Source organism: Onychomys torridus, chromosome 12 (assembly GCF_903995425.1).
Source record: "Onychomys torridus chromosome 12, mOncTor1.1, whole genome shotgun sequence".
Taxonomy (NCBI): domain Eukaryota; kingdom Metazoa; phylum Chordata; class Mammalia; order Rodentia; family Cricetidae; genus Onychomys; species Onychomys torridus.
In genome coordinates, this window is record NC_050454.1 from 62,701,277 (window position 1) to 62,725,479 (window position 24,203).

At 38.7% G+C, this 24,203-nt stretch overlaps 1 protein-coding gene across 1 annotated transcript in view; it reads right to left on the bottom strand.

The window, feature by feature from the left end:
• The window catches only part of Cyyr1 (cysteine and tyrosine rich 1), a 100,487-nt gene that overhangs the window by 48,497 nt on the left and 27,787 nt on the right, over positions 1–24,203 (bottom strand). The window lies entirely within an intron of this gene.

Consider the following 24,203-nt stretch of genomic DNA (forward strand, 5'->3'; position numbering starts at 1 on the left):
TGGTGGCTCTCACACCTTTAATCCTAGCATGCCAGAGGCAGAAATCTGTCTGGATCTCTGTGAGTTCACCGCCACACTGGAAACAGCCAGGCATGGTGACACATGCCTTTAATCCCAGGGAGTGACCCTTTAATCTCAGGGAGTGATGGCAGAAAGCAGAAAGGTATATAAGGCATGAAGACCAGAAACTAGAAGCTTTTGGCTGGTTAAGCTTTTAGGCTTTTGAACAGCAGTTCAGCTGAGATTCATTCTGGATGAGGACTCAGAAGCTTCCAGTCTGAGAAAACAGGATCAGTTAAGAAGTTGGCAAGGTGAGGTTCTCTATGGCTTGTCTTGCTTTTCTGATCTTTCAGTATTCACCCCAATACCTGGCCCTGGGTTTGTTTTTATTAATAAGACCTGTTTAAGACTTGTGCTACAGATCACCTTTAAGATATGAATGGCCAACTATTGTTAATATTTATTTTTATTCATGTGCACATATGTGTGTGTTAGTGTGAGTGAGGAGACCAGAAGAGTGTCTGACCCTCTGGAACCAGAGTCACAGGTAGTTATGAGCTGTCTGCTGAGGATGCCCAGAATGGAACCCTGGTTCTCTGCAAGAGCAGTAAGTGCTCTTAACTGATGAATCTCTTCAGCCCTCACTATCCAACTGTTATGGACTGGGTTTCATATGCCCATAAAATTCATGGATTAATGCCCTAACTTTCAGTGTGATGGGATTTTGAAGTGGGCCTCTGGGAAAACAAATGAAGTCATGAAATCAGTGTTCCTTACAAAAAGAGAAGCAAGATCAGTGTCTTGTGTGTCTGCCAGGTGGCAAGACCACAGTGATAAAAGACAGGTCTCTGTAAGCCAGAAAGTCTGCCCTTGCCATGAACTCCATCAGATGGAACACTGGTGAAAAGCGTGTGCTGTTTGGTAGCTTATTAAAGTAGCTTAAGTGATGAAGACAGCAGATTTTGGACAATATATACTGCTTTGCTATTTTTTGAATGTGTGGTGTGAGTATGTTTATGTTTACATGTATGTTCATGTATATTCACATGCATGTTGAGGCCAGAGGTTGCTATCAGGTGTCTTCCCCCATCACTCTCCACTTTTTTTTTTTTTAAACCAAGGCAGGATCTCTTGTTGAACCCAGATTTTGCCAATTTCATTTAGTCTATTTGGCCAGCTTCCCCTGGGGAACTCCTGTATCTTCCTGTGACTGCTGGAATTACAGGTAGTTCTTTACGGAGTTACAGTTCTCATGCTAGTGTGACAAAACAATCTCCTCAAGCCCCTTTCTGTAATTTTTTTTCTTTGAAAATCTGGGCATTGTAACATTTTGCTTCATCAAACAAGGATCACTTAAACAATCGTGTACCTATAATCTGGAATTAACTGGCCTGAACATTTTTGCCTCAAGTATTTATTTCCTTTTATCCTTCCTTCTATTATTCTTTCAAGTCAAACTTCTTATAAATGTCAATTCTTGTGGGGCCACATTTTTATTCTTCTAAAGACCCACATTCATAAGTAATAGCATTCCCTTATCAAAATTTTATCTACAAGTATTTCTATGAATTAGTTAACTCTGATGTTTTTTCCTTTATCGCAGTGTTGAATTCCATTGCCTGATAATCTACAATTTATTTATACTTTCTCAAGTGGATGATCTTGTGTGAGTTTATTGAAATATTTACCTGCCTATGACAAATAATGCTCCAGTGAATATCTTTCAACTTGGTTTCATCATGTATCAAAGGTTTCTCTTTATATTTCTATTAGTAATGGGAGCAAAAGGTGTTTTCTGAACCGCAGGGGGTCTGTCCTGATATGTTGAGTATTTAGTTTTGCACTGGTTGCTCTGTATGATACCACTTCCCAGCTACTATTTAATGTCTGTGTTATTGTACTTTATAAATGTCCCCATGTGTTCTTGAAAGAAATACAAATTTCCTGCTTTTTTGCAGCATCTTTTGAGTAAAATTCTTATCTGTACCCTATTTCTTTAAATGGTATGACTCATCTAAGTAATCTTTTAGTTTCTGAGAGTTCTCCTAACATCTTTCATGGTCATTGGGGGGCATTACTCACTTCTCTTTAAAATTTGGTCAACTTTGCTTTATTTTTGTCTAAGACCATGTTTCTGGTTGCAGTGAGTTAGGGCTGTGTCTTTACAATGCTAGCTGTATAGCTGGATTGTGCTTTCCTCCCATAGTTAAGGGTCATATTAGAAAATGGTGCCTCTGCTTTCGATTTTGCCTCCAAGTGATGTTATGTTGTTGTTTTCACTGAGATGTTTTGCCAACCTTTCTTTTGATTAATGTTTGCTCTTTCACCCACTTACTTTCAACATTTTTATACCATTTTTTCCCCTTTATCTTAAAAAAATCCAAAGGTTAAGTACAAGCTATTTCAAATGATGCTGGCTTCTAATATGTGCTAATTGGTTTATTTTTATTATAATTATGACAATATGGGATTCTGGGCAGTTGTGTGTGAGTGTGGCATGTGTGTACAGAGATATTTATATTGTTATTGAGCAGTGCAGTTTCTTAATTAAAATGATATTATTATTATTTGTACATGGGCTATTAAAGGAATTCACAGCAGTATATTAAATGGAAGCTTCTCTGCCTTCTGAAAGATTTCTTTGTTAATTAAAGGTGTGATTGCTTCTGTGACTTCTCTAAGCCACTCTAATCAGTGCTTACATTTAAATCATTTTACTGACTGTCTATGTGGGTAGTCCCTATTGATTAAATAATTCATTTTCCCCAATTGTTTTCTTTTTATAAACAATCTCCAATTTACTATCACATGGTTTTATAAAACATACCCTTTAAACGTTAGTGTAATATAGAAGTTATTTTCTTGTTAAGCTCATTTAAATTATCTGAATAAATATAATACAACAAACTATGCTTAAAAATAAAAGGAGAAAAACAACTTCAACATCAGCTAAAAGACTCCAAGAGCATGTGATTGTACCTTGGGACGTTGGTGCAGAAAAACCCCAAGTTCTAGTCTGGAACCACTTATTAGCTAAGTGTCTTTGAAACTTCATAAGCCCCCTTCACCCTTTAATTCTTATTTTACATTTTTCTCATCTGCAAAATTGCAGGATAATCCCTGTCCTTGCTCCAGGGCCCTAGGTATCAAAGAAAATAAGGAAGTTAAAAGTATTTTAAAATTCAGAAACCGCACTCAGGAACTGTCCCATGACCTGCAAACACTATGACTTTGTTAATTTTATCTCCCTTGGAAAAGGTATTCCTTTTTCCTGCATAGGAGAAGCCGAGAGTTTGTGTCAGTCGCAAAAAAATGAAATAGAAAACGAAATAAGCTGACTCCAGAAGTGAAGAGAGGCTTTGGATTAATGTTTTACCCCCAAATATCTGCTCTACTTCATAGTATGAGTGCTCAGAAGCCAGGCGATGCCTACCCTCTTGTAACTGTGCTACGCAGGAAATAACAGCAGTTTAGACATTTGGACCTAGCTAAAGCCAGATAGACGTTCAGAAGCACTGACAGGTCCTGCATTTTTTTTCTTTCTCCACAGACCAAAATTCTATGAAAATAAAAATCTTGTCAATAAATGAGGGCTTGGAATTTATGGCTAACCAGCATCACTCCTGATCATCTCCCCTCCCCCTACTCAGCATGGTGTTGGATGCACTTGATATATTTTAATTTTGTAAAATAGTCCCAGCCATGCATTTAACAAATAAAGGACTGTCATCTTAATTTTCACTCATTGGCGGTCACATCAACCTCAAAGGTTAGAAAGCTGACCAGAAAGGAAAGCCAAACAGTAGCTTTGAACACTCTTACCGGTTTTAAATATCGTTTATTATGTAGGCAATTACTAACATCTAAATAGATTTATTTCCATCATCAAGTAAAGATGGTCTGTGTTGGCATGGGCATGCTTCCCTTCATTGTTAATGTTGTACATTTCTTTTATTTTTCATGATTATAGCTAGATGACTAGATGATTCATACAATAAATAAGACACAGTTCCTCTAGAGCAGGCTGTTTCAATAGCATTGAAGTTTGAAGCATTACAATCTTTTCTGGATTCAGGAGAATACTTGGTTCAAATGATACAACAGTTCAGCCATCACTTGGTCTTTTCATTCATTGGGTTTCTCAAAATTCCACGAAGTCAGAAATAATGAAGGTGAAGACAGTATCATTCATTCCTTTTGTTGTTTAAAGTTTAGACAAAGAAGTGAACTCATGAAAACAACACAGATGCTTCAAGAAACAAACTATAATTCTGTAATTACAGCAATTCTTGTAAGTAAAGGAGGAGATTTAGCAAAAATTCTAATGACTGAAAATCCAGAGATGCTTTCTGCTAGAAGGCATGACAGCTGTCAGTCAGTGGAAGAGGGTTGAGAGGGACTACAGACAAATAATTTTGACACAGTAGAAATAAATGTTTATTTTACACAAAATCATTATCATTTTGTTAATAGTAGTTTTGCTTTGCTCTCAAAGGTTTCCTTTAGATGTTTCTCTTAAATAATATTTTCCAGAAATGTATTAATGTAACATTGGAAGGGGCTTAAATAGAGAACTATGTGGACATGAAATCTAAGCTTTGGTCCAGTCTGTTGGGTTGGTACTATCTTTTAAACTTGAAGAGTCAATTTGACTTACTGTTACTGTTACTAAGAAGCATGGCTCTAGACTCCAGGTGGGAATCAGTGAAGGAAAGGGTAAGAGAAGGAGGATCACACCAATAAATCTCTTTAAAGCCTTCTAACAAAGGTTTTCCTAAGTTGGGCAGATGGGCTAACCCTGTAAGATTCTGTTGGTAGTTGTCCACTCTCCACAAACACAGCCCATGTAGGCAGCAAGCAAAGGGCCTAAGGTATGGTGAAAATAATCACTGACTCCATCTCAACAGTTCTAAGTGCTTCACCACAGCACTTGCATAGATACTTTATTCATAGTCCTTATGACTTGGAACAATCTTGTAGGTGGACATTGTCATGGCTGCCAGACATACAGAAAAAAATGGGGTTCAAAAGAGTTTAGCAGCTTGGTAGTTAATGAAGCATTTTCATTTGTAGAATATCTAGTTCAGAGTCCATTCAGTGTCTAGCACACTACATATGTTCATTTTGCATATTTTAAGGAAGATGTAAAATGTTTTAGGAAATAATTGAGTTATTGGGAAATTAGATAAAGTAACGTTTTGGAATCCAGATCCTTTAGCAAATACTGGAGACATTCATTAAATGTCAGACATGACATTTGTAAAGTACTCAGCTTGTCAAGAATACTGGCCCACATGGGTATTTTGTAAGCTTTAAATGCTAGTGAATCTTCTTGGCTTTGCAAGAATGGACTAAATCTGTACAAATCATGGTTTTGTAGGAATAGCCATTATCATGGTTTTGGAAGAGGTGCCCTGCTGTGTAGAACTGGAGGTTGGCTCAATCAGCATAGCACTTAGAAACAGATCACAAAGGCACAGATGAACACGGTCTGCAACAGCTCAGGACAATGCCATCAATCCTAATTTCATTTAAATTAAAGTTACCAGCTGTGGGCAATGCTGCTTTTGACAAAGGTCCCCGCGGTTCACTGCAATTGGGTTTTCATCTTATTAAGCACTTAGCTGTTTGCTACAATGATTAAGAGGGCAAAGGTGTATCCAGAGCTTATGGAGTCTGCCCTTAGATCTTAGGTGATAACAAATAACTGGTCTTCAAAGGCTCCTTTTTTTTTTTTTTTTTTTTTTTTTTTTGACAATTTCATGTTATTGCTGTCCATTCCATCTTCTTCTAGTGACAGTGGTGAACTGTGTTTAGCACTAATATGTGTCAGCAATAGTATTGGCATCAGAATGGAGATTTCATCTGCACACTTACTATACTCAGTCTAAGCCATGATTATGGTGCATTGTGAAGCTTAGCTTTAACAAGCTCTTTGCTTGTGTGTGTGTGTGTGTGTGTGTGTGTGTGTGTGTGTGTGTGTGTGTGTGTTGTGAAAGTTAAGGAGCTTGAGAAATGGCATCTGGAATTCAAGCTGCTCATGAGAATGAGTGAATGCTTTGCCTATAATAACATTATCTTTTAGGAATGGGGTACTCTAGGCCATATGTTCAAAAACTGTCCATATATAAGTATTAGTTACTGTATTAGAGCTCTTCAGGGAAATTGAACCAATAGGGCACATAGTATACTTTAGTGCAACAGTATCTAAATCACAAAGATTGACTCACAGGGATATGGAAGTCTGGATGTCCCACCACCATCCATCTGCAAACTGGAGAAAACAACAGCCAGTAATAGACTGGACCAGAGTCTGGAGAACCACAGTCTAGAGGGAGTTAAGGGGAGGATGGCATATAGTTGGAGTAAGTTCCAGAGTCCACAAGTCTGAAAAACACTAAAGTTCAAGGACCAATAAACACAACCTTCTTCTCCCTCTGCCCCTTTGTTGTAACTGAGCCCTCAATGGGTTAAATGAAGCTCACTCACACTGGCAAGAGTCATCCCTTACTCTGGATAGGGACTTAAATTCTAATCTTATTCACAAGTGTCACCACAGCACACTCCAATTTCCCTCAGCAATTCAAGCACACAGTATTGACCTGCACAATCAGCTTGTTGATATCAGTACTACTGTTGTTGTTGTTGGTGGTGGTGGTGGTGGTGGTTTTGTGTGTGTGTGTGTGTGTGTGTGTGTGTGTGTGTGTGTGTGTGTGTGCCTGTGCACTGGTCAATGCTTGATATCGTAAGAAGACTAAAAAGTTAATGCTAGAAAATACTTTTTTAAAAACCAAATAGGTGTCATGGTGCTCACCTGAGCTCTAGGTCCACCATGGAGAGGAGTAGGCAGGAAAACCAGGAGCTGAAATACAGCCTTAGTTACATAACAAGGTTAACACCAGCCTGGATTGCAATAAGCCCTTGTCTCAAAAATAGAACAACTAAACCAAATGAAACTCAATATAATAAGAGCAAAAGAAAACACTATTTTGTATACTAACCAACTAAGGCCACATATTATTTCATGGCAAATGCCTAGAAACTGTTCTTTAGAATTTGGAGTTCAGATATGCATAAGGTTGATCAAAGAATATAAAATTTAGTATTAAAGTCAAAATGTACCTTGACATGACACTCCAAGTACATATGACATGTCACTTCCTACCATTTCTCGCACTGTGGCCTGATTTATTTCTAATCAGTTTAAGTAACTGGTCAACCAGAATCTCAAAAAAGAAGAACTTGAAGATACTTTGTTACCCATTCACAAACGTTCCGTGATTAGAACTCTATAGTTTCCTTTGCTTTCAGGGTTTAAATTCTGGCTTCTTTTTCTTGCCTGTGCAAGTCCTATATCAGTGGCCTCTCTCAGAGCCCCATCCTCCAAGGCTACCTCATTGTCCTTACCAGGCTCAAGAGCAGTGGGAACCGGAAGCCTCCACAGGCACATGCTCAGAAGGCCCCTCTCCATTGGGACCATGTTCATGTGTCCTTTGGAATTACAGGTTAAGTTGCCAGAGAAGCATGAGAAAGAAAGGTGGATAACACATTGTGGGAACAAACATAGGTATTAAGCTCTGCTCTCATGAAAGATGCCTTATTATATTTTTTAACAAATGGTCATCTAACCCATGTGGGCAAAGACACAGTGCACAGGATCAAAGGAAGATGTCAAATTATAACATTTCAAAATCAGGAAGGGTAGCAACTTAAGAGTTCTTTTTTAGATTGTGGAAGTCATGTTAGTCCGCTTTGAACACTGTTTCCTGCAACGCTCAGAGGTTTTTCATGTTTGAAAGGCATGGCGGGAGTCACTCTGATGTGATTAGAAAGGGCCTGAAGCTTGCTTTTAAAATTCAACATTCAGATGGAAAGGAAATGGTACCCTTTTTCCACTTTGATTTTTCACTCTCTATTTTTATAACTCTATCCAGCCCAGACACTGGAAGGAAGTGTGTCTGCTCCGTGACATTATCCAAGCCTCACTACCTGGCAATCCTTTTGTGGCTTTCATCCACTCCAGCGTCTTTATTTCTGAATTTCCTAAGCCACATTATGTCTGCATTCTTTAGACTTATTCTGAGCTTTCTTGACGGTCCATTTGCTTGCTCGTTTGTTCATCGAGAACTTCCGGAGCAGTAACCCAAGCAATGATTTTGAATACTGAATCCAGACATTCCAGCCAAGCCCAAGAGTTACTTGCATGAGTGACTATGCACTTTCCAGTGCTCAGCAGGTAAAGGCCCTTGCTGTCAATCTTTGAGGACCCAAGTTCAACCTCTGGGATGCACATAGTAGAGAGTAGATTCCTACAGGTTGTCCTATGACACATAAACATATGAATGATCATAAATAAATAAAGGCAATTTAAAAACTTATCCAAAAGGAGTAATGATAAAGACTAGTCAGATTTGTAAAGGAAAACATATTATAGGAGTTTCTTTGTAATTAATCCTTAAGAAAACTTATGTACATGAATATTTTGTTTTATGTATGTGTACCACATCTGTGTAGTGCACATGGAGACCAGAAGAGGGTGTTGACTGGATTTACAGATGGTCATGAGCCACCATGTGGGTGCTGGGAATCAAACCTAGATCCTCTGGAAAAACAGCCAATGCTCTTAACTGCTGCGCCATCTCTCCAGCCCCACATTGTGGTGGTATTGTGTTCCTCCAAAATATTGTGCACCCTAATAAATTTATCTGGGGTCAGAGAACAGACAGCCACTAGATACAGAGGCTAGAAAATGGTGGCACTCACACCTTTAGTCCTAGCATTCCAGAGGCAGAAATCCCATCTGGACATCTGTGAGTTCAAGGCCACATTGGAAACAGTCAGGCTCGGTGACACATGCCTTTAATCCCAGAAAGCAAGCCTTTAATCTCAGGGAGTGATGGCAAAAACAGAAAGATTATATAAGGTGTGAGGACAAGACACTAGAAGCATTTAGCTGATTAAGCTTTTAGGCTTTTGAGCAGCAGTTCAGCTGAGATTCATTCAGGATGAGGACTCAGAGGCTTCCAGTCTGAGGAAACAGGATCAGCTGAGGAACTAGTGAGACTCTTTAAGATTCCTGCTACACCACATTATAGGTGTTTATATAAAGAAAGCTTCCTTAATGAACAGAGTTCAGAGGCATTTCATGGAAAGAAATGTCAGAAGATAATTATAACTAATGAATCTAAATTAACTAAGCTATAGAAAGAGATAGGAGAAAGATGTTCTAGGCAGAAGCTTATCAAAGAGAAAGGGTAGCTTCTAAAGGACTCATCCACTCAGTGAATGGTGCTGATAGCCATGCTTAATTTACAACTGCTAGACTAACAAATGTATAAGGTAAAGTCTCAGGCAGAAAGAGATTCTGGGTTACTCTCTTCTACTCTTTTTTTTTTTTTTTTTTCCTTTTGTAAAGCAATTCCCTATGGTTCATGTATTGACCTATTTTCTGTGCTATTAAAAAAAAAACCCTTAAGACCATACCATTTATATTGAAATTTAGTTTGCTCTCATTTATAATCTAGCAAGTCAAAGCACATCTTCCCAGCATCTGCTGAGGGCTTTCTTGCTGTGTCACAACATAACACAGAGCATCACACCAGAGCACAGCATGGTGAGACCCAGCAAGGCAGTTCATGTCTCTCATCCTTTGATTTAAAATCACCAATGCCAGCAAAGCCCAGCACACTGAGCCTAGGCAGGTCCAAGCTCCTTCCCACTGCACAAAGGCTGTGCAACGCCTCACACTGCAGGCACTGGATTCCCAGAAGCAGGCCCATAGACCAGGGACAGATCCCGATCCCCCTGCCTTGATTTGGGGGATGTGAGGATGCGGGGTGGCTTGAGAAAGAGGGTTGGGAGGTGGGGGAGCGAGGAAGGGGGATCTGTGGATGGTATGTGGAGTGAGTAGAAAATTTCTTAATAAAGGAAAAAAAAATCAAAAAAAAAAAATCACCAATGCCATTATAGAAGCCCCACCCTTACAGATTCATTTCATCTCAATGTCTCCCCAAAACCTCATATCCTAATATTTTCATATGTATTTGGGTGTTGGATTTCTAACAGAGGAATTTGAGGAGCGGGCATGTTCATAACTCAGAACACAAAGAGAGTAAGTAGATTCCTGGGAATAGACAGTTGTTCTTATGAAACAAAAACAACCTTGACCTCTCAGTGTGGGTGCAAGTAAGGTTTATCTATTGTTCAAATTTTGTGTGCAGCCTGAACTGGCAGAAAGGAGGGCTTTGTCCTCCATTGGCACTCAGCGATTCAGGAAGGAAGAGGCTCCTTCACTGTGGCAGAGAACAGGTTGTTCCAGACCAGATTGTGAACCAGTCTTTCTCAGGGAGCATTGTGCATTTGCTGGCTGCTCTGGTTTAAATGTGAGTTGATACTCATAGACTTATTTGTTTACACACGTGGTCCCTTCGTGAGAGAGGGCCCACACCAAAGAGTCTAGCTGCTGGAAGTGGGACACTGAGGGTGGACTTTGAGGTTTCTTAACTCAGCCCTACTTCTAGACTTCCTTGTGTTTCCTGTCAGTGGAGGCCATGTGATTAGCCACCTCATGTTTCTTAGGCCATGGCTTCCCTGCCTTAATGGCCTGTACCCTGCATAGTTTGTAATCAAAATTAAATTCCTCTTCCCTTAACTTTTTTCTTGTCAGGCCTTTGGTCACACAAATGAGAAAAGTAAGTAATACAGTAATATGCTGGCCAAAAGCAAATCAAGAGCAATGTTCAATTTAGAGAAGTGTGGAACAACCCCACAACGAGCCTGTAAAATGGAAAGCTGGACCTGTATAATAATTCTTATAGATCCAGTACTAATAGACCCAGATTCATGCTGGAACCTAGTCCCTGATGGTGTTATTAGGAGGTAACCTTTGTGGAGGTGATTATGTATGAAGGGTAAGCCATCAAGAATGGATTTAGTACTCCTATAAAGGAGGCCACAGGAAGCCATATAGCCCCTTCCACCATGTAGGCATAGTGAAAAGACAACATGTGTGGGAAATGAGGCCCTCTTTAGACCTCGCATCTACCAGTGCCTTGATCTTGGCTCTCCAAGCTACCAAGGATATGCTAAATAAATTTCTGTTGTTTACATGGTATCCAGTTGTTATCACAGTGTAAATGGACTGAATCGGTGAGCAATAGTAGCAACTACCACAGAGATGAGCCTTTCCTTTGTCAGATATTGATGTTTGAATAAAGAACAAATTGATGATTCTGATGCCCTGCCTGCATCCAAGCCATTTGGGCACCTCTCTTTACTTCTGACCATCTGTTTTTAACTATATGTAGAGACAGGGAGTACCGCACAAAAGTAGAGATCAGAAGGTGTTTACTGGGATGCAAAATGTTTTACAGATGCAAAGTACGCATAATGTACACAATGCCATTCCATCTCTTTGCTCTACTCTCTAGCTCAAGAGTAGTTTTGTCTTAAATATTACTTTCTAGTCATTTGCTGAAGTTTCAGCTGAAACTATCAGCTTTAATTCCAAGAGTTTCTTACTGTTCTGTGTTCTTTGGTGTGTGTATTATCCTGGCTTTCTTTTATGGATGCAATACAGTTGTGTATTTCTCTTAGGACATTCATTATTAAGCTGCTGTTAGTACTTTACTTTCCTACCACTTTGTCTGTCTCCTCTTTGTTCTGGTTTCACTCTTTATATGTCCTGCTTCTAACTCCACAGCAAGGCTTTCCTCAAATGTCAGCTCTTTCTTATATGTCAAATTATATTTAAAAATGAGGCTCAAGCTGGGCCTGCTTGTGCCTTCCTTTTATCCAAGCTACTTGCATGGTTGAGGTAGGGGCATTGCAAGTTCAAAGTCCACATGGGCAATTTAGTAAGGCTATGTCTCAATAAATAAGTATATGAACAAACAAATAAAAGGAAAAAGCAAAGGTACTGGCATGGCTCCAGGGTGGATTGCCTGTCTAGATTGTAGAAGGCTTCATGTTCAGTCCTCAGAATAGCAGGAAGAAAAGGGAGAGGAGTCATAAGAACCGTATTCAGAAGCCTGAGTGAGGTTATTAGTTTATCAACCTCCCTTGTGTTTGATAGGGGAAATTCTAACACCATGCCTGTTGTTCAAAGGCCCTTTGGTGCTATGGCATTCTGGTGAAGCCCATGGGCTCATTCAAAATTACATACTCAGATTGCTATAATTTATAAAGTAATGATGTGATTTTGAGGAATGTAGAATGAGTACTAAATAAAAAAAAATAGCTGTGATTTTTACTTGTCACAGAGTCCCCAGGTCTGATAATATTATGATGGCATGCTGCTTGCGTTAGAAATGAGAGAAATGTTAACCTCTACAGGCTTGTGAAAACAGGGATAAATTACTATTCTCATTTAGGTTCACAAACTCACTGGTTAGAATCCCTGCTGTAGGATTTTACTTCAGGGTGGATCAGTGTTTCCAGAAAGCAGCTCACCAACCTCCAGCCTCTCATGGAGAGAATAAACCTCTGCTCACTGGGAAGTCTTTGCTAATGACCCTCACATCACTCTCCATCTCCAATATATTAGCCATGTCCAAGTTCAGAGACTGTGTGACAAAACCCCTCCAGGAGCTTCAGGTTTCTTTCTGGTGGTGCAGAGGTTCAGAGGGGCCCTGGGGAATCCAACTTCTCTTTGATCTTTGAGGGACACTTAACTTTCTAATTCCAGTGTCTGAGAAGGCAGGTACATCTGCCTGCAAAGAATCAGTGGTCTCCAATCTGCACAATTCTGGGCTTTTACATAGAGATAATCAGCCTTTAGCTTCCTAGCTCATTGTGCTTAGCATTTTGGCATTTTTGTGTTCCCTAGTCTGAGGCAGGTACCAGGACTTAAACTATTTTCCAGATTTAAAAATGTTGTTTTTCTGTCTGCTGTAGTAGGTAGCCATTCCAGCCTTGGCTTGGAAGTTCCAACCCCCATTGAGCTTTGGTAATGGTCACACCTACAAGGTGGGGCTGAGAGAGGACACTGAAGACCCAGGATCCGAATGAGAGGGATCTCTTGGTGCCCAGATCCTGGATGCTGGAGGTAGACAGAGCAGAGTTCTCCAGAGAAGCCGCTGTACTGCGTCAGACCTTTGCCAGACCCTATAACCCACCTATCCCTTCATTTGTAATTTATGCCACAAAATAAACCTCCCTTTTAACTACGTGGAGTGGCCTTAATAATTTCACCAATATCTGGCACTCACGTGGGGCAAATTCCAAAGGCCTGGGCGGCTCCCACCCTCAGCCTCTTCCCCAGCTGGTGGGTACCTAAACCCTCTTGCAAAGTTCCATATAACCAGGGAACGCCTACACGGTTCCATTCCCGGAAAAAGGGACCAGCTATTCTGGTCTCAGTTCCCTAGCTTAGCCCCCAGACCAGCGAAAACCACTGTGACTGAGGCATTCCTGAGGTTTTTGATGAGTTGAAGCTAGATAGTTACAATTTGCCTTAGTTATGATAAAAGATAAGTTAGATATAAAAACCTTAGACTCACAAATATAAGATAGATAGGATATCTTCTTTAATATTATAACTGTAATTTTTTCTTAATAATTGTTTTGTTATATGTAACTTTACAATATGAAAGTTAAAACCTTCCTTTTTGAAAAAAAAAAGGAAAGGGGAAGTGCTATGGGATGTTCTGTGTGCCAAATGCATTCCTCTGATTGGTTAGTAAATAAAACACTGATTGGCCAGTAGCCAGGTGGGTATTGTGGGTAAACCCTGCTGCAGATCACAACTACAAACTTGACGAAATAGGAAAGCAACTCTAAGACAACACTGTAGGAGATCAAATTCAGGTATAAGTTGGAGGTGAGCCAAACCACTAGTCCAGACTCTCATGGAACAAAAATATGTTCAAGAACAAAATTTTCAAAGTACTATATAAGCATTTCCTTTCTTTTCAAAAATTATAATATTTCAATTCATTCTTTGAGAATTTTTTGTGTGCATATGAGCCACCCCCATGCTGGGATTCTGTCTGGCTTGACCTTGTGATGGTCTTGTGCAGACAACTGCTTGATTTCATGAGCACATTGTCATAACCAGAAGACACTGTTTTGCCCTGGTCTTCCCTGACCTCTGGCTCTTACATCTGTACCCTCTTCCTTAATGGCCACTAAGTACTGGGGAGGGAGTGCTTAGTGCATTTTCAAAACAAGAAATCAATGAAGTTATCCACGAGACCATTCCTAAAAGAAGAACTAATATAAGTTCTTCAAGAAAAGGAGATATTATGCCAGATAAAAGTTCAGATTAATTTCGTTTGTCTTCTCGGACTTGAACCTTATACATGCTGGGAAAATGCTTACCCATCAGGCTACCGACACAATCTTAAAATTAGATCTTCATTTCTTTAAAATAATTATGCCTGCTTAAATTTAAATGATGGCGTGAATAGCACATTATGTGAAAACCATTGTATAAATTACAGAGAGAGTGTAAAAGATTTATAAGAAAGCCATTATGCTTTACAAGAAGTCATAGAACATTAACTTTCAATATGCTGAAAAATTAATGGTACTACATTATAATCTATAGATCATTACTGAAACAATCATGGAAAGAAATAATCTAGAAAGCCAATAGATAAAATGGAATCCCAAAAGCAATTTCAATAATTTCAAAAGTGGTAGGAGAAGGGCAACCAGAAAACACAAAGCAAACATGAAATACACAGTGAGCCAGTAAATCCAGCTATATCAATAATTACACTGATTGGAAATTACGGACTTCAGTTCAAAGGTATGGAGTGCCAGAGTAACTTTTCAAAGCACAAATTATTTGTTGTCTAGATGCCTGGTACTTTGAATACAGAATCCAGGGAGATGAACTCTGAATACAAAGACTCATTTGGAAGCTGGGAAGATAAAATACTACTCCCTACCACAAAAGATGGTAAGGTGGGAAAGAGAAGGTGATGGACAGGGAGAGGGAGATAGAGAGGGAGAGGCAGAAGGGGGAGGAAGAGAGAGAGAGAGAGAGAGAGAGAGAGAGAGAGAGAGAGAGAGAGAGAGAGAGAGAGAGAGAGAGAGAGAAAGAGAGAGAGAGAGAGAGAGAGAGAGAGAGAGAGAGAGAGAGAGAGAGAGAGAGAAAGCAACAGAAAGAAGAGAAAGGAAAGAGAGAGGGAGAGGGGAAGAATGTTTTCCTAGTAATACAAGAGTGAGGTAAATTTTGAACATCAACAATTTAAAAGCACTTTTCAAGAGAACTAAAGGTGATCTTTTCAATCGATGCAAAGAGGCACTTGATGAACTTCTCCATCCCTTATAAGAGGCCCAGGGCATTGTGTACAGAAGTTAGTTGCAGAAGATAATTCCCTCTGCCCACTAAAGAGGCTCAGTTAAGTGGTAAAGGTCACACTTAACTGAGCCTATTCCCCCAGGTTCCAGAACAAGACAAACTGCCTTATCTAACAAATCCTATTCAGTATGTCCAGGTAATTAAGGTAAGACAAAGCAGGAAAAGAATACATTTGAAAGTAGAAGTAAAGTCCTATTTTATATAGTATATATGTATATTACATAGAATATATATTAGAAAAATACACAAATATTACATAGAGAATCTTCATGAATGTACAAAGTCATTCATCAAAGCATAAAGTAAATTTAATAAGGTTGTTGGATCCACAATAAGTAAAAACCATTGCAGTTTTATAATCTTGCCATAAACAATTAGGAAGCACTGAAAGAGTTCTCTGTATTAGCATGTTAAGAAACAAATTAATACAGCCAATTAGTAATGCATATAATGTTTTATGTTGTTCAAAATTTACAACTAAATTTTACAATAAAAATTTCTAAAAAATGACAACTCAGCATTAAAAAAGGCAAAGTTTTAGTTATCTAATGAGTAACAGAGTGATGAACAACATATTCAACTAATCTACTCAAAGATCAAATACTGTTTTGCTGCTATCAAAGGAATTCAAAGTTTGCTTTAAAATTTAGAAGTCAATAGAGTGCTGCCATGCAGGATAGGGTCCTGATTGTGCTTTCTAAGGCTCAAGTTAAAAGACAGGAATAATGGAGTGGACTGTAATTCCAGTGCTGGCTAGGTGGAGATAGGATTTCTGGGGTATGATCCCAGCCAGTGTAGACTAATTGGCAAAGTCTGGACCACTAAGAGACCCTGTCTCAAAAAGTAAAGTACATAAAAGTTTGACTTCTGTCCTCAACACACATGCACACAGTGCACAGGCAGACTTGTACCCAAATGAACTCTTCTCTTTCTCTCTCTCTCTCTCTCTCTCTCTCTCTCTCTCTCTCTCTCTCTCTCTGTGTGTGTGTGTGTGTCTCTCCATCTCTCGATCTATCTATCTATCTCTCAATCTATCTACCTATCAATCTATCATCTATCTATTATCTATCTATCTATCTATCTATCTATCTATCTATCTATCTCTACCTCTCTATCTCTTTCTGGATTGTATTCTGTTTCATTTACTCATCCATGAATTAACATTCCAGACTTAAAAGAGGGAACCCTGTTTTAGAGACTCATGGTTTTCCCTTTGTGTCACTGGAACTGAGCTCATAGACACTCTAGACAGAATAGGGACTGATGAGCAGTGTTCACAAATCGTTGGCTCAGAGTTGTTCAGTCACATACACTCCAAGACAGATAGGTAGTGGAATGCTTATTGTGGGACAGTGTGACACTCTATTAAAACTCAAATTTAGTAAGTGAAGGAGACAGAAAACAACCAGTGGTTTCTGACCCACAAGTGCTGACAGACTGGAAGATACAATTAGGAAGATGCTTAATTGCAATTTAAACTTGAAAATACTTAGAAATAATTTGAAACATTGGCATTATTAGTGAATTCATAGCTCATTCTCACTAACCCACCAAAACACAGAGAAAGTTCTGTTCTCTTTCATCTTCTTTTGTTGAGATCTCACACTGCAGATGAAGCTAACTTGAAAACCCTCATCTTGTCCAATCTGGTCTTATAGCCACCGTTCTGACTTGACTTTCCCCATGTTAGGATGACAAGCCTAAATCACCATACCTGCCTCTATCTTGTGTTTTTAGTCACTGTTGGAACTGCATGCAGAAAATCAGTTTTCTTCACTCAACCCCTTAAATAAAAACGTATGAGACTCAATGCTAAGTGCTGATCATCTAGAAAACCAAAAACATGTTGAATAGGATTTATGAATTATATGTTAAAGCAGAAATGGTAGAGTAAGATTTGTTCCTGATCAAATTATAGATTTTTGTATACTGACTCATAAATCAAGCAGGGAAATCCCAAGGGCAACAGAAACATTTATAAATCCAAGCTTACTTGAATTTACTGCCTGAGTGACTACCAGAGGGATGCTATGTTTATAAATTTCTTTTAAGTTTCACAAAACCAGATTTTTATAAACTCTGGGCACCCTTGATGAGGATACTTTCCAATGCTTTGTGGTGACACTTGGGACATGCTGACTAAAAGATAATGTTAGAAGGCAATTCATTTGCCTTAAATTATTTAATGATATTTAACATTTTATGGTAAAATAATACCTATCTATATTTTAAAGTATAATTTCATAATAAAAACATATCTGTTTGATATATACTGATTAAGATAAATCATTATTTGAACATGAAATGACATGTAAATGTTCACTGAACTAAATGCTTAAAACATCTGAGAGCATGTTAAATGATTCAGAACACATTAAGTGGTTAAAAAAAATCTATCTACTATGTATCATGGTCTGTGTTTAAATTTTAATTAGGCAAATATATTTGCTAATATTAACATAATACATTTTGTTATGAATATAAAATGTTTAAGGTGGCTTTGTAACCAATCTGGTAAAAATGAAAGTATTCTAAGGAGACACTTGTGTCTCTCAACCTGACTATCAGATTACTGAAACAATGGAATCCATAGAAATGGGACTTTCCCCAGGAGTCTCATGCTGGGAGGAAGGCACCAGCCAGAGGGAAAAATTGTCTGCCTGAAAGAGATATCAAACAATTCTAACAAACTTGTCAGACCACTACAGTATGAGATTGAAGTATAAACAAGATGGGTCTGAGGTGGACTGGACCACACCTTGACTGGGACTGCTTAGCTGCCTTTCTTGGTCCACCCTCTATTTAGACTCCATGAAACTGAACTGGAGGGTTTGGTCCATCTCTTGCCTCTTTCCCTATATAGCCGTATTGGGAAAATCTCCTTTTTTTCTGCATTCCACTATTAATTTGCCTCTTTTTATTAGCTATCAAGAACCAGTGTCTGGACCTGACTTGGGACACAGATTGTAACCTCCAGGATCAACATAAAACAGAGCACATTAAATGATAAAATTAATCTACTATCTATCATAGTCTCTGTTTAAATTTTAATGAGTCAAATGCATCTACAAATATTAAAATCATGAGTTTGTTATCACTATAAAATAGTTCAGGTGTTTTGAAAAACCACATTTTTTCAGATTCAGTTTATCTCTCATGATTTTCTGTCCACAGTCTTAGGAATTGCTTCCTGCATGTTTAATGATATTCTTCAAAGCCCATCTTCTCATGTCATTCCATTCTCTGCTCTGAAGTCCTCTCCTCAGCACTTGTCCCATGATTCTGTCTTTTCTTCACAGAAAGATGCTAATAAACAACTCAAATATGCAAGATGACAGAGTTCATGAATGATGTCACATGTCAGTAGGCGCATTATGTAATGGTTTCTATCTTCTGTTTAACACATGGTTATTATAGGTATATATTTAATAAAAAATCTATAATTACATTAATAATGAAATATATTATTATTTAATAAAATTAAAGATAGATTATGTTATTTATTTGTAAGTAATGAAAGACAAAATCAATATAACTTAGCATGCAAATTGCATATTTTCTAAGGAAATGGATCTTCCTATCCAAGCTAGATATCAGAGTTTTCTTAAAATGTGTTCTCATAGCTTTTAAAATTGAATGTGAATTAAGTAAATGTTTCAGGAAATCAATAGTTTGGGTAATTGTTTATATATGAAATGTTTCCTCCTCTCATATGGTCATGTATTAGGAACCTGATCCCCAGATGGTAGGAGGTTCTAGAAAATTCAATAGGTAGGAACTAGCAGAAGGAGAGACGTCATTGAGGGATGCCTCTTGTCTCTCTTTTTTGTCCATGGTATGTCCATACCAAAGACCTGATGGGTGATATCACTTTGTATGCTGTGAATATGTTGCTCTGATTGGTTGATAAATAAAACACTGATTGGCCAATAGCCAGGCAGGAAGTATAGGTGGGATAAACAGACAAGGAGAATTCTGGGAAGAGGAAGGCTGAGTCAGGATATGCCAGCTCACTGTCCAGGAAGCAGCACGTAATAGCACACAGGTAAAGCCATGGAAAACGTGACAACATATAGATTAACAGAAATAGGCTGAGTTTAAATGTAAGAACTAGTCAGTGGTAGGCCTAAGATAATGGCCAAGCAGTTTTAATTAATATAAGTTTCTGAGTGATTATTTTATAAGCAGCTGCAGGGTCTGTGGGGCTGGGCAGGACTGCAGAAAACTCCAGCTACAAGGACCATGAGTCAAAATGAAAACATGAGCCAAAAGAAATCCTTCTTCCTTTGCACTGTCTCTGTGAGGGGTTTTATTATAACAACAAGAAATGTAACTCATGCAATATGATTTTTTGAAAAAAATGTAGTGTTTCTATGGGCTTCAATTCTATTGAATATAACACAGACAGACAGACAGACAGACAGACAGACACACACACACACACACACACACACACACACATATCACAAAGCCCCAACATTCAAAAAGGCAGAACTTAAGAAAACAGATTTGTGGCAGAATATTTAGAAGCTATAAAACTTTCTTATCAGAGCCAGTGGTGGGTCTGTTTCAAGTCTGACTCTTGTAAATTTGGGAGGTTTCTTTAAGGAAAACAATACATTAAATTAACTACCAGTCAGAGCCTGGTAGCACAGATTCCTACATTCTTTCTTGCATTTTTTTTGGCCACAAACTTTCTGAACTCATTTTTATGTGACTACTTTACAATATCTTTATCCAAGAGGAGAAGAAAAAAACTAACAGTGTTGCAATTTGCTTTTAGCGGATCTTGATTATGTTTTAAGCTTTTTGTTTGTCAGTGACAATAAGTCAGTATTTGAGAATAGTATAAGTTTTTGGAGCTACTCTTAACTGGAATGGCCAACAGAAACTTAGCTATGCATGAAAGTGACTATCACTTACATGAATACACATTAAATTCAGACTAAATGTAATCACAAATCCTTTTCCCTTAGCAGGATATCCTAAATCATGTCATTATCCCAAGCCATTCGAGGGAAGAAGAACTGAAGATTAATAAAACAACGATTAAAATACTTCTTTCTCAACTCAAAGTCCACTGAGTCAGATAAGGCCTGCATGCCAGATGAACGGGCTAAGCCTCAAGTAATAAGAGGTGTGACAGTGACATATGCAATAGTGCCTTGACCCAGAAGAGCCTTAAACTGGACCCCCCAAGGTGATAACTGCTGACATGAGACCCAGGGCCAAATCAAGAAACACCACAATAGCCATAGAAGCAAAGCCCGCCAAACAGCACACACAGAAATACCTCAGCCCTTTGTTTAATAAAATGAGCTTGCTCACAACTTCCAGAATCTGTGTTGTTGATTCTATGTCTTCTCACCCCCTGCCCCTGAGGGAACCCAGGCCAGTAGTGCCAGAAAAGCAACAGCCCATGACCTGTCTTAGTCACAAATGACAAAGCTGTTATCAGTTGAATTTGGGTTTGACCCACAAAGTTTCAAGCTTACTGTGTAGTAATGTCCTCTGAGCTGAAATATTCCATCCCAAAGGGAAGCTCACTAAGGTGTAGGAAATTCTAAAGGGGGGTGAGGGTTCTTATGATTCAGGAATAAACAACTCCTATGTCCCAGGAAGTCCCTGAAAGTGACTAGATGTACAAGGTTTCTTCTCCTCTTCAAGATTACACAAGCAGTTAGAACTGCTGAAGAGCCTGAAAGCAGCAGAGCCTCCTGGGAGAGAATTTCCTACCCACTTGCCTGCCTGCAAGTCCTCCAGAGACCCCCACACTTACAGCCTTTGTGTTCCATCACCTGTGCTGGAGTGGGTTTTAGTGATTGCAGCTGCCTTTGAGAGTTCCATAATTCTGTAAGTAACCTCTCACTGTAGGGGGTCCAAGAAACAAAGCAAAACAAAACAAAATACTGAACAAAGACCCTCAACTCAAGTAGTATGCAAGAGCAAAGAGTTTATTTACCAGCATATGCAGGGTCATTGAACTGTACAAGATGGCCCAAGGAGGAGCATGCAGGCTCCTTTTAAGCAGTGCTAGGGGAGTTTCAGAGCAGTTAGGTCATCTCAAACATAATTGGTCAAGCAAGCAGCAGTTACACCAGTACAATTTTGATCAGTTGAGGTTTTAGTTTTTCCATCTTTGGTGGTGCTGTTTGGCGTGGTTATAGACCATTGGGGACATGAATCTTTGTTAGAGAAAGTATGTCACTGGGGTAAATTCTGGGTATCTATAGCCTTGCCCCACCTCTTCACTCTCTGCATGTAAATGGGTATGTAACCTTTCAGCTTCCTGCTCTGGCCACTTACTGTCACAAATGTCCCTGCATTATGGACTCTCTTTCTGGAACTATATGCCAAAATAAACTCTTCCTTCTACAGATTGCTTTGATCACGGTATTGTGGCACAGCAGCGAAGAAGTAATTAATGCTATTGCGACAGTATTGAGGTCATGGTGTCTTTAACATATGTGATTAGCTCTTTAAGAGAAATTAGTTTTACTCTCATTAGGAGTGAGTTAAGTCTCGTAGGAGGTGATGCCTATAGTCAAAGAACCATGTTATTCGATACTTCATCACAGCAACATACAGCATGCAAAGATAGGGTCTAGGGAGGTGAGGAACCCTGAAGAGAAAGGTTTGTATCACCACAGACTCAGACTGTTGAGAATACCTCAGCAACAGTAAATCTACCCCAGGAAGTAACCTGGTAGTGCCAGGAGAAAGCTCCTAAGACCTGAAGCTGCCTCAAAGGAGATTAAAATGGCATAGAGAATCCAGTAGAAATCACAGCTTTGTGGCATCAAGGCACTAAGAAGAGAAGTAGCCCTTGAGGATTTGTTATTCTAGTACCAATTCTTGACTTACCCAGTAGACATGTTGCTTCCTTGTTGCCATGACCAGATTGTGTAACATCTCAAATAATACAAAATTTATTTGGGCAGACAGAGGTTAATCTTTCAAGGCTGTGAAGACACACCTACTCCTTACATCATGGCAGGCAGGAAAAAAAGAAAACAGGTCAGAAACAGAAATGGGCCTATCCTTCAAGGCTCACCTCCAGTAACCCACTCCTGCCAGCCAAGCTCTGTCTCCTGAATACTCTACAACCTTCACATGAGTGCCACAAGCCAGGGACTGATCATTCAAAGCATAAGCCTGCAGGAGACATCTTAGATTCAAACTGTAACACCCATCATGTATTAGTGGATATGCTCGAATCATTCAGTGAGAAAGACCGTGTGGTAGTTAATAATGGCTGAGCACCAGCTCCTATTTTGGACTCCTTTAATCCTGTGAGAACCAGTGGGGGAGATTCTAATGACATTATCATTTTATGACCCTCAGTTTAGTAAAGGCCATGCTTTATAAATTTGGCTTTTTCAGAGCTTCTGAGAACTCCCTGCTCTCCTTACTCTATTCAATTACTTTAACCAAACAGAGATGGATTTTCATATTTCACTTTCAATACTCTTCAATATAGTTGCCATAGTAATTTCAGATAACTCCTCAGGGTCAGTCTTCTTAATTGTAAAGAACTATGGCTTATGAAATGACTGTTTAATTAGGCATCATATTTGATAACTGAGTAGATTAATAGGACTCCAAAATGAAATGATTTTTGGTATTGTTTATTTAGACTGGCATGTTCCAAGGACACTTTATTCTAGAATTTTCTTGTGAGAAGAGGTGGTGGACACAGATTTGCTAAACCCGCATTTCACCTACTGTATCTGAATGTCTAGATTAAGTCCTGGGAAAATGCATTTGTAGAAGACACTCCCAGTACAGGTTCATGTTTATCAGCTATTGGGCACTTATACTTTAAATTAGCTTAAGTGCTGTAAAAATCTCTGATTTATTTTTTGCTGAATAGACATAATGAAGACTGCTGTTTATGAATGCAAAAACACTTAGAATCTGTGTGCAATTTAAGAAATGGATATATTTGATAAAATGTTTTTTCCTTATATGTGAAAACTGGCTTGAAAACATTATTTGAAATAAATGATGCTGTGCAGGAAAAAAATAACTTGTGTGGTTTTCTAGGTCTTTAAATCAAACCACTGATTATTTTAGACACCTGGGGGTTGGACTGCCTAATGACATAATCTGAAAAGCAGAACAGATTTTACTGGCTTTGGAAAAATTGTTCCAGGATAAGTTTCTTTCCCTTGAGAACTATATTTTTTCCTCCATCCAGAAATGCATAGATTTGGGAGCCTCCTTTTCTTCTCTTAAATATTTAGGCTATAAGAAAAAAAATCAAGATAAATTCTTTTTATTTAATTTAATGAATTTTTTTAAATGTATGAACATAGTTTGGAAAGCTTGTCAATGTCTTGATTTGAATTTGACATCTTCATTCCCAAATAGCACTGAGACATTTCATGAAACATTATTTTCTCTTAATAAACATACTAAAGCCACTGTTACTCATTTTCATCATGAAATTTAATTATAAACATCCTTACATTTCTGATTCCCATGTCCTTATCTTTATTCCATGTTACCTATGGGCTCCCTTTCCATAAAGCATGTGAAGCTGGTATTTCAACTATTGCTGCATGGAGTTTCCAGTGAACTGTGGATGTACAGAATGAACCATTCCCCCAAAGATCTCAGTTACCAACTGAGGTACTCACCATATAGAAAATGATAGGAAGTGTTCAGATTTTGAACTGGAGTAGAATGGCAGAGATATAAACTATCTTAGTATTATTTATAATCCACCGGCATAACATTCAATTGAAATCAAAGTTGTAATAGAGAGGGCTGTATGTGGTGACACATGCCTTTAATCACAGCACTACAGAGGCAGAGGCAGAGGCAAGGGAATCTCTGAGTTCAAGGCCAGTCTGGTCTACAAAGAAAGTTCCAGGGTAGTCAAAGCTAC